General features: G+C 44.9%; 1 pseudogene; it reads right to left on the bottom strand.

Annotated features, from left to right (window-relative positions):
• Positions 1-1,318: 1,318 nt before the first annotated feature.
• LOC101352681 (calcitonin gene-related peptide 2-like) lies at positions 1,319-4,610 on the bottom strand (annotated as a pseudogene).
• Between the last annotated feature and the right edge of the window lie 5,437 nt (positions 4,611-10,047).

Raw genomic sequence — 10,047 nt, 5'->3', positions numbered from 1 at the left:
AAGCTTGTGAGCAGCCATCTAAGATACTCCACTGGTCTCACCCTTTCTGGAGCAAGGGAAAATGGGGAAAACCAAAGACACAAGGGAAAGATTAGTCCAAAAGACTAATGGACCACAAGTACCACAGCCTCCACCGGAATGAGTCCTGCACAAAAAGATGGTGCCTGGATACCACCACCAAATGCTCTGACAGGGATCATAACAGAAGGTCCTGGACAGCACTGGAGAAAAATGTAGAACAAAATTCTAAGTGACAAAAAAAAAAAAAACAACAGATTTACTGGCCTGACAGAGACTGGAGAAACCCTGAGAGTATGGCCCTCGGACACCCTTTTAGCTCAGTAATGAAGTCACTCCTGAGGTTCACCCTTCAGCCAAAGATTAGACAGGCTCATAAAACAAAACAAGACTAAAGGGGCACACCAGCCCAGGGGCAAGGACTAGAAGGCAGCAGGTGACAGGAAAGCTAGTAATAGGGAACCCAAGGTTGAGAAGGAAAAGTGTTGACATGTCGTGGGGTTGTTAACCTATGTCATGAAACAATATATGTACTGTTTAACGAGAAGCTAGTTTGTTTTGTAAACAGTCATCTAAAATACAATAAAAAAAAAAGGAAGGACTGAGAAAGTGTCACAGATCAGAGGAGACTAAGGAGACATGAAGAAGAAATGCAATGCGAGATCCTAAATTGGATTTTGGGACAGAAAAGGGAGATTAGTGAGAAAAACTGGTCAAGTTTGAATAATGTCTATAGTTAATAGTAATATACCAACATTAATCTCTTAGTTTTGACTAACGTAACATAGTTATGTAAAACGTTAATATCAGGTAAAAGTTAGTGAAGGATATACAGGAACTCTCTGTACTACTGTTGCAAATTTTCTGTGAATCTAAAATTATTGCAAAATAAAAAGTGTATTTTAAAAAGGAGGAATGCACAGAAGGAACTGGAATTAGCTTATTTTTCATACAGTTTTAGATCAAGAAGACAGTTTTCAATATCAAAAAGAATGGAATGTGTATATTTCCATATTCCATGGAAAATGTTCTAATTTACAATGCTTTCCTTATAAAAAAGATCAAAACAGGCAAGTTCAGTTTCACTACAACCCAAAAGCAAAGGATGAACAGTATAATCAAGGATCGTGTCCCACAGTCTGAATGATCTCCATTACTTTTTAAATAATCTGGGTTTTAAATTAGCATCATTTAAATGCCTTAGAGGGATGAACTCAGAACCACAGAGGAAAGCCAGCCTTGCCCACCTCTTCCCCCATGAAAAACCCAAAATATGGCCTGACATCCAGTGGGACTCAGACTATGGGCCTCTTTCCTGCTTTACAAGTGCCTCCTCCATGACCAAGAGAGCGATCAGTTTCTCCCTGGAGTCGTCCAACTGCTCAAGCCTGAAGGCCCCTGTGGCCTCGGAGCCTACATTGGTAGCACAAAGTTACTCTTCACCACACCCCTCAATCCGCTTGGCAAGCCTTTCAGGTGATGGGTCACACAGGTGGCAGTGTTGCAGTCTCTCTTCTGGGCAGTGACACTGATTTTCAGGATGGAGAAGAGTAAGGACTGTGAGTCTTTGAGGTCAGGAGAGGTCAATGGAGAAGAGTCTTCCCCATGGGAACTTCATAAAAGGAACTAATGTTCTGAGTTGCACCACATACCAATTAAGTGTTTCTTCTAAACACAATTATCAAAACAGAAGTTCACAAGGGCCATTAGGGGAAATTATAATGCTAACCTTTGCTAGGAATCCTTCCCTAGAAGAAGAATGTCACAGAAGAAAGAATGTCACAGAAAATTCAGTGCCTCCTCTAGTTCCTGGCTATGGGGCACATGCTGAAACACTGCTCTTCCCACCTGTTATAGTTTATCCCTTTGGTGCCAGGAAAGCGTGATTAGCAAAGGCCAAAAGGACCACAGTGAATGTGGGGGTTACTCCCAGTCCCAGTCTGAAGCACACAGGGAGTCTCTGGAGGTCACTTCCCAAGGACAAGTACGAAACATCTTCCACAGGAAAATAAAAATTCCCCAGTCTTACCTGGAAGAGGCCTAGAAAACAAGGTTTGAAGTATCCTCTTTCAGAAGTGCTTACCTGCTCCTTAGCACACCTATTCTTGCTGTTTAAGCTGGTTCACAGGGTCCGCCTACTAAGCCTTGTGATCAGTCACCCTGGACTAAGGCTACTTCTAAGCATCTCTCAAAGTCAGGGACTTGGGCCAGAGCAATGACCACCACATCTCAGAGTATTTTAGAAAAATCGGTTTATTCCTCGAATGAGGAATGTGCTTATCAGTACTTGAGAATCTCTTTATCTCTCTCTGATCTCTATCCTTACCTGTGACTCCTGCTCTCTCTCCTGTCACAAACAAAGTCTTCATTAACAGCCTAAAGAGGAACCAGAGGGGAATCCACATGCATCAAGTTCATAAATGGAAGCACGAGAGGAAATCAGGACGGAGTGGGAGGAGTTCATTTGGCATCCTGTTGTGTTGTTGATAGGTACCACTGGTTGGTTCCAACTCATAGTGACCCTGTGTACAACAGAACGAAACACTGCCCAGTCCTGCGCCACCCTCACAATCATTGTTAATGCTTGAAGCCATTGTTGCAGCCACTGTGTCAATCCATCTCACTGAAGGTATTCTTTTTTGCTGACACCTCTACTTTACCAAGCATGATGACCTTCTCCAGGGACTAATATCTCCTGATAACATGTCCAAAGTGTGTGGGACAAAGTTTCACTATCTTTGCTTCTAATGAGCATTCTGGAAGTCCGTAGTATATTCAATATTCTTTGCCAACACCATAATTCAAATGCATCAATTCTTCCTCTGTCTTCCTTATTCATCATCCAGCTTCCATATGCATATGAGGTGACTGAAAACACCATGGCTTGGGTCAGGTGCACCTTAGTCCTTAAAGTGACATCTTTGCTTTTTAACACTTTAAAGAGGTCTTTTGCAGCAGATTTGCCCAATGCAATGCGTCGTTTGATTTCTTTACTGCTGCGTCCATGGACACTGATCCAAATAAAATGAAATCCTTGACAACTTCAGTATTTTCTCCTGGGACACTCCAAAGTTGGAGTAGTGATTCCTCTCCAAACCTGACTATGCCTTTTTCATATCAGTATTTCAGCCCTGAAGTCAGTGTCAGAGAACTTGTAGTTGTGCAGGTATGTGTTCAGCACTCAGGTACTCAGATTACTGCACCACATAGATCTGGAGCTCTCCAGACATGCCAGACAGTATCATGTGCAAAGACATGTCCTGGAGGGTAGCTCTAGGGAAGGCTAGATAGGTGCACAGAGGGAAGGGGGAGACAGGCAGCTCACACATCCTCCCTCAGGAGACTCAGAGGTACCCTGGGCCAGGGCAGTGTGGGGAAGGGCTAGGGTGGGGAAAAGTGACCTTTCTCCACATTCCACATGCTGCTCAGTCCTTCATGCTCTGCAGAGAGGGTTCTCAGGGTGAATAAAGGTACAATGCATGCCTCTTCTGGGCAGTGCTGGGGCCAGGTCAGGGGGTGGTCTCTGCTCCAAGCTCAGGGTATACCGGGAGGTGGAGTGAGGAAGGGTGCTCTTTCTGGCCCCGTGAGAACATGCATATCTCCATAGATGTTCCACAGAGAGCAGGCAGGCCCTTCATATCTAAAGACCCCAGACCTACCTCAGACACTGCTCTATGTGGCCCCACCCTCTACAAGGCTTTGCCTTTACTTTGCAAATGTGGAGTGAAGGCTCCTTGCAGGTGTGAAAGAATAACATGCAGGTTAACCAAGCGGGGCCACATTTCTAAAAGCTCCTGAGATATACAGGGCCTCACACTTACCAGTCCTAACTCAACTAATGCTGAGAGGTCTTCTCAATACGGATAGACCATGTCCCAAAGTAAGCTATTCTACACCTTCCCAATTCACTTCCTAACAGCCTTTGGAAGTAGAACTTTTAATGTAGTCTAACCACAGTCCCTCCAGCTGCAGCTGGACCTCTGTCAACAGTGGAACCTGAGAACAGCTGGTCAGAGGCCATGGTGAACAATGACAGCCAGCTGGGGTCCTGGCCACGTATGTTCTCTCCTACCTCTGGGATCTGTCTTTCTGAGTATTACAGGAGGGAAGGGAGGGCCTATGCTGGACAGGGCCAGGAGCCTTACCTGGAACCCTCTGTCCCCTGCTGCAGCTTGCTGGCCTTCATCAGCACAAAGTCCTTCACCAGTGCAGCCAGCAGGAGGCGTGCTACCTCTCACTGAGTGTAGCCAGGGTCTGGGCTGTTCTCTATGGCTGACCTGGGGAGAGGAAGCAAAGCCATTGTAGGCACTGAGAACCCTGCCTGGCCCCTCCCCTGGATAAACAACCATGAGGATGTAGTTGACTCTCAAGTGGACAAGGCCTGAGGCCAGTGTCTCAAGACATTGATTTACTGGGAGCCACGCCCTGGTCTGACTTCAAAGCCATGAAATTGTCTGATCTCAAGAGCTGTACCAGGGGAGTACACTCCTGACAGGGCTGTTCCAACTCAGTGGCGCCATCTGGCGGCTGCTGGCCTTCTCTAAGGCCAAGACCCTGAGAGCAAGGAAGAGAGAGAACTTCTGGAAACCCATGAGGCCTCTCTTGAAAGGGGAGAATGACATCACTTCCAGGCACAGTCAGTTAATTCTAAACTGGGGTCTCTGCCACAGCCCTTCCTCAGCATTTGAGGTAGCCTGGCACATTAGGGGTTTTCCTCACCTTCTAATGAGACAGAGCAACCACACCCAGGTTCCCTGTATGTCCATGCCTGGTAGCTGAAGCCGAAAAAAAATCATCCCATTCCTAGTCAGACTTTCCACCCTGAACATCTACTTTCTATCCTACCCAAACTGCTCAGCCTACAAAGGGATCCAGAAGGTCTCTTTTCCCTCTGTCCTGGAATCCTTTGAGGATGCCCTGGGATCCATCAGCTTTCCACAGCCAAAGGAACTTCCAAACTAAGATTCTCAAAAGTGAGTCTCTGCAAGTTCCCTAGGGCTTCAGGCCGCATTTCCAAGTCTTTCCAACCCTCCGCACCTCTTTGCAGCCTACAACCACCCAGGCCGCTCCCCCAACACACGCGAACACTAGTGTGTCCATCCGTTGGTGAGGGTAACTAAGATGGGGCAGGCAGGGCTCGGGCCCTGGGCAAAGCTTGTGAAGAGGTGCTAAAGAGCAGTTTCTATTGGCCATGGGTAGTTTCCATCAACAGTTGTAAGAGATCATTCAGCAATTTGAAATTAATTGCCATAGGCGCTATTTTCCACAGATAGGCCCCTGCTGTGAACTTCCGGTCCAGACCAGTTCCCTGCTCCCCACCACTACCACCCCATCCTGGGCTAAAGAGCCAGAGGCACCCCAACCCATCAGCCGCTGCAGGCCCTGAGGTTTCTAAGTCCCTCTCTCCCTCTCCCACAGTATGCTCAACACGACTTACCTAGGCCTTTGGTATTCGAGATTCACACCCCACGGGGAATCGCCCCCTCCCAGACATCTACTCACTAATTCATTCATTGTGACCCCAAAAGCACTGTCCGGAGCACTCACCCATTTGGCGAACAGACACGGCCTTGATATTTACATTCCATAAACATACCTTTATACTGCACATACATCCTCTCCCACTTCCTGCAAATGAAAGTTTTTTCTGGAGTCGAGGATTCCCAGGCTTGGCTCCCCGGCACCAAGTGAAGATCAGAGGGTGAAGCGCATCCAGCAGTCTTCAGCCCCAGCTTCTGTGGGCTCCGCCTGCGCCTGGGAAGGAGGCGTGGCCGGAGTAGAAGCCCACCGTGGGGTCAGCCCGAAGGACTCAGTCTACTCACGGGCGGAGCTGATGGTCCCGACACCCAAGGTTGCGCAGCGCCCAGGGTTGAGTCTAGGCGTCGGGTCCGTGCTGAGGTCAGCCGGTTGGCCTGTGGTCAGCTCCCGGGAGCTCGGGCTCCTTCGCCGACAGAGGCGCTGTTCTGAAACCTTGTTTGTTGGGTCTGCGACCCGGGCCCAGAAAGACCGAGTCTTTCTAAAGGCTCGCGCTCAGTAAATGCTTCCAAGAAAAGTGATATAGGAATTGATTTTTCTCAGAAGCCTGCTCAAACTAAAATTCGTCTATGCTGACTGTCCAGTTCTTCCTTAGACCCCCAAGTAAAAGCCACCTTGTCACAGGCTAGTTGGCCATGTACAGTTTATGCGTAGCAAGTGCTTGGGAAACGTGTATGGATAAATTACGTTTAGATAAAGCAAATAGAAACAGTTTTGTTGCCGCTCTCTGGCGCAATCCCCAGCCAAGAGTAAATTTCAAGAAGATTCAGCAGATCTACATCTGCGTTTGCTAGTTGACGTTTTGTTCACTGGGCAAGCAAACTGCTAGGACAAGGTCTTGCCTCATTTTATTTGGTGAACAAAATCGGTTTCCAGATGTAGGTACCCTTCTGCAAGGCTGGAATTAGGATGAAAGTGACGAACTTGCCTCCAGCAAAAAACTTACAAGGGCGCCAAAACGTCAGTAATCAAGATAAGTATTTTAGGGGAATATTTTTTTAAATAAAAATGAACGCAAAACATCAATGATGAGTAAAATACCTAAATTTTAAAGACAGGATCCCATAGGGCCAGGGTTAGGGTAAAGTGCTGAGTCTGGTCATGTCTTCATTTGATAAGTTAATATTGTGTTCATGCATTTTTAAAATATTGCATTAAAATATAATTTATCTTCATTTCTGAGATTTTGGGCATCTCCTTAAACTTTGCACAGGAAGAGAATGCCTCCCTCACCTTACCCTAGTCCCAGCGCAGGCCCCAGCTTTTTCCAATGCCACCTCTTCCCCCCACTCCTCTGCCAAAGGTGAAACAATTCATGTGATTCATCTCTTTGGAAGGCCTCATCACCCTTTTGATTCAGTACACCTGATTTGCTTTGGGACTTCAGCTCTCTGGCGGGCTCAAAAAATTATGGTTTTGTAGGTTATTCAGCTTTTTCTCATTGTTAAAGTGAAAGTGATACTTTTTTATTGTTTTCTACATCCTAGCAGAAGCAGAACTCCTAATATGTTTTTTAATTGGAAAATATTTTTATTATAAATGCCATGTAAACATATTACTAAAATCCAGAAAGGAGAAAAAATGGTTTGTTTTCTTTAACAACAGTGTATTATGTCAGGTTCCCTGGAAAAGACTCTGAGTTGGAGATTTTTGTGTAGAAAGTTCATTGGAGAGTGCCCTTGTGATCAGTATCTGTAGGGGAGTGAAGGAAGTGGGATTGGGCAGAGTGAGAAGTTCAAGTGTACAAGAAAGGCCTTGACCTATTCCACAGGAAGCTCTAGAGTTGTCCCACCTTCAGGCAAAGAGCCTGGGCCTTTATACCTCCCTGGATTAGGGCCAATTTCATAGGCATACAACCTATGTAATCACACAGGGTCCCACGCTCAGGAGAGCTCTATACTTGGTTTAATGCTTTCCTGTCACTGTCTTGAAATTCTTTTTCTTTTTTTCTTTTTTTATTGTACTTCAGATGAAGGTTTACAGAACAAACTAGTTTCTCATTGAACAGTTAGTAGACATATTGTTTTATGACATTGGTTAACAACCCCATGACATGTCAATACTCTCCCTTCTCGACCTTGGGTTCCCTATTACCAGCTTTCCTGTCCCTTCCTGCCTTCTAGTCCTTGCCCCCAGGCTGTTGTGCCCCTGTAGTCTCATTTTGTTTCATGGGGCTGTCTAATCTTTGGCTGAAGCATAAATCTTGGGAGTGACTTAATTACTGAGCTAAAAGGGTATCCGAGGGCCATACTCTCATGGTTTCTCCAGGCTCTGTCAGGCCAGTAAGTCTGGGTTTTTTTTTGTGACTTAGAATTTTGTTCTACATTTTCCTCCAGCGCTGTCCAGGACCCTCTACTGTGATCCTTGTCAGAGCAGTCAGTGGTGGTGGCTGAGCACCATCTAGTTGTACTGGACTCAGCCTGGTGGAGGCTGTGGTAGATGTGATCCATTACTCCTCTGGACTACTCTTTCCCTTGTATCTTTAGTTTTCTTCATTCTCCCTTGTTCCCAAAGGGGTGAGACCAGTGGAATATCTTAGATGGCTGCTCACAAGCTTTTAAGACCCCAGATGCTGCTCACCAATGTAGAATGTAGAACATTTTCTTTATAAACTATGTTATGCCAGTTGAGCTAGATGTTCCCTAAGACCATGGTCCCCAGCAATTTGGACCCTCAGGGAGCTTGGATGTGTCTGGAGCTTCCATGACCTTGCCTTGTACAAGTTATGCTGGTGTCCCCAGTATTGTGTACTGTCTTACCCTTCACAAAAGTTACCACTTATCGATCGTCTATTTAGTGTTTTTCCATCCCCACCCCTCCCCTCCCTTGTAACCATCAAAAATTGTTTCTTTTTGTGTATAAACCATTTCATGAGTTTTTACTGTAGTAGTCTCATACAGTATTGAAATTCTTAATACTTTTTTAGCAAGGGGTTCACGTTTTCATTTTGCTTTGCACTATACAAATTATATAACCAGTCTTTCCCTGGAAGATACAACAGAGTTATTCCCAAGGAGGCACTCAGTTCTTGACCAAGGCAACTTCCTCTGGCTGAAAGCAATTCTCAGTGAGTGAATTATCTGACAGCCATTAGCCACCAACACTCCAGGGAGCTGAAGAAATAAATGCCTTAGTCCTGAAAGCAGGGTGTGAGCAGTGCACTACAGCATCTAGTACAAACAGCCTCAGAAATGTAACACTTCTGAACAGCCGTAATTATGGTATATCTACACATTTGTTGCCTACTTTTCATCTAACATATAACAGACATTTTCAGTGAAACTAGGCTTTGTAACTATATGTAATATTTTAAGAGTAGATGTATATATTTCACTTAATGATTCATTTCCCTCGTCAGGCATTATTCCTGTCTTTTTACTATTTCATTGTGTCTAAGTTTATCAACAAACCAAAAAAACCAAACCCATAGCCAATGAGTCAATTATGACCCATGGAGACCTCATGTGTTTCGGAATAGAACTGCACTCTGTAGGATTTTCAATAGTTGTAATCTTATAGAAGTATACTGCCAGGTCTTTTTCCCTCTGCACTGCCAAGCCTCCAGTTAGTAGTCAGCACAAACCATCTGCACCCCCAGGGACTGAATTTTATTACCAGCCACCTTAATTTTCTCTGGAAACAAGGAGATACAAAAAACAGAAAAAAACTGTTGCCATTGAGTAGATTCCGACTCACAGTGACCCTATAGAACAGTTTAGAACTTCCCCATAGGGTTTCCAAGGAGCGGCTGGTGGATTCGAACTGCCAACCTTTTGGTTAGCAGCCAAGCTCTTAACCACTGTGCCACCACCAGGGCTCCAAGAGATACAGACAAAATTATCTGTTGATTTGCTGTTGGACAGTTAGGTTTTCAACTTACTGCCATATAAATAATGTAATAATTGAACATCTTCCTTCATACAGTATTTCCCATGTTTGAGGTCATTTTCTTGGTGTAGATTTCTATAAGTAGAATTATTAGATGAGGTAGGCCATGTTTTTTTTTTCTTTTGATGCAAACTGCCAAATTGTTTAAAAAATATATATACACCAAATTATACACTTGTGAACAAGAGTACCAGTTTCTACAGCATATTGGCTATTATTGCATATTATAATTTTTAATATTTTTGTTTGTTTAATAGCAAATATAGTATTTCAGCCCCCACCAGTCTGTCAGTTTGTCATACTGTGGGAGCTAGTGTGTTGCTGTGATGCTGGAAGCTATGCCACCAGTATTCAAATACCAGCAGGGTCACCCAAGGCAGACAGGTTTTAGCTGTGCTTCCAGACTAAGACAGACTAGGAAGAAGGACCCGGTAGTCTACTTCAGAAAAGAATTAGCCAGTGAAAACCTTATGAACAGCAGCAGAACATTGTTTGATACAGTGCCAGAAGATGAGCCCCTCAGATTGGAAGTCACTCAAAAGATGACTGGGGAAGAGCTGCCTCCTCAAAGTAGAGTCTACCTTCATGACATGCTTGGAGTCAGGC

The sequence above is a fragment of the Trichechus manatus genome, unplaced genomic scaffold (assembly GCF_000243295.1).
Source record: "Trichechus manatus latirostris isolate Lorelei unplaced genomic scaffold, TriManLat1.0 scaffold00006, whole genome shotgun sequence".
In the NCBI taxonomy this organism is placed as follows: domain Eukaryota; kingdom Metazoa; phylum Chordata; class Mammalia; order Sirenia; family Trichechidae; genus Trichechus; species Trichechus manatus.
The sequence above is the reverse complement of the archived record's forward strand: the minus strand, read 5'-3'. Positions and strand labels throughout refer to the sequence as shown.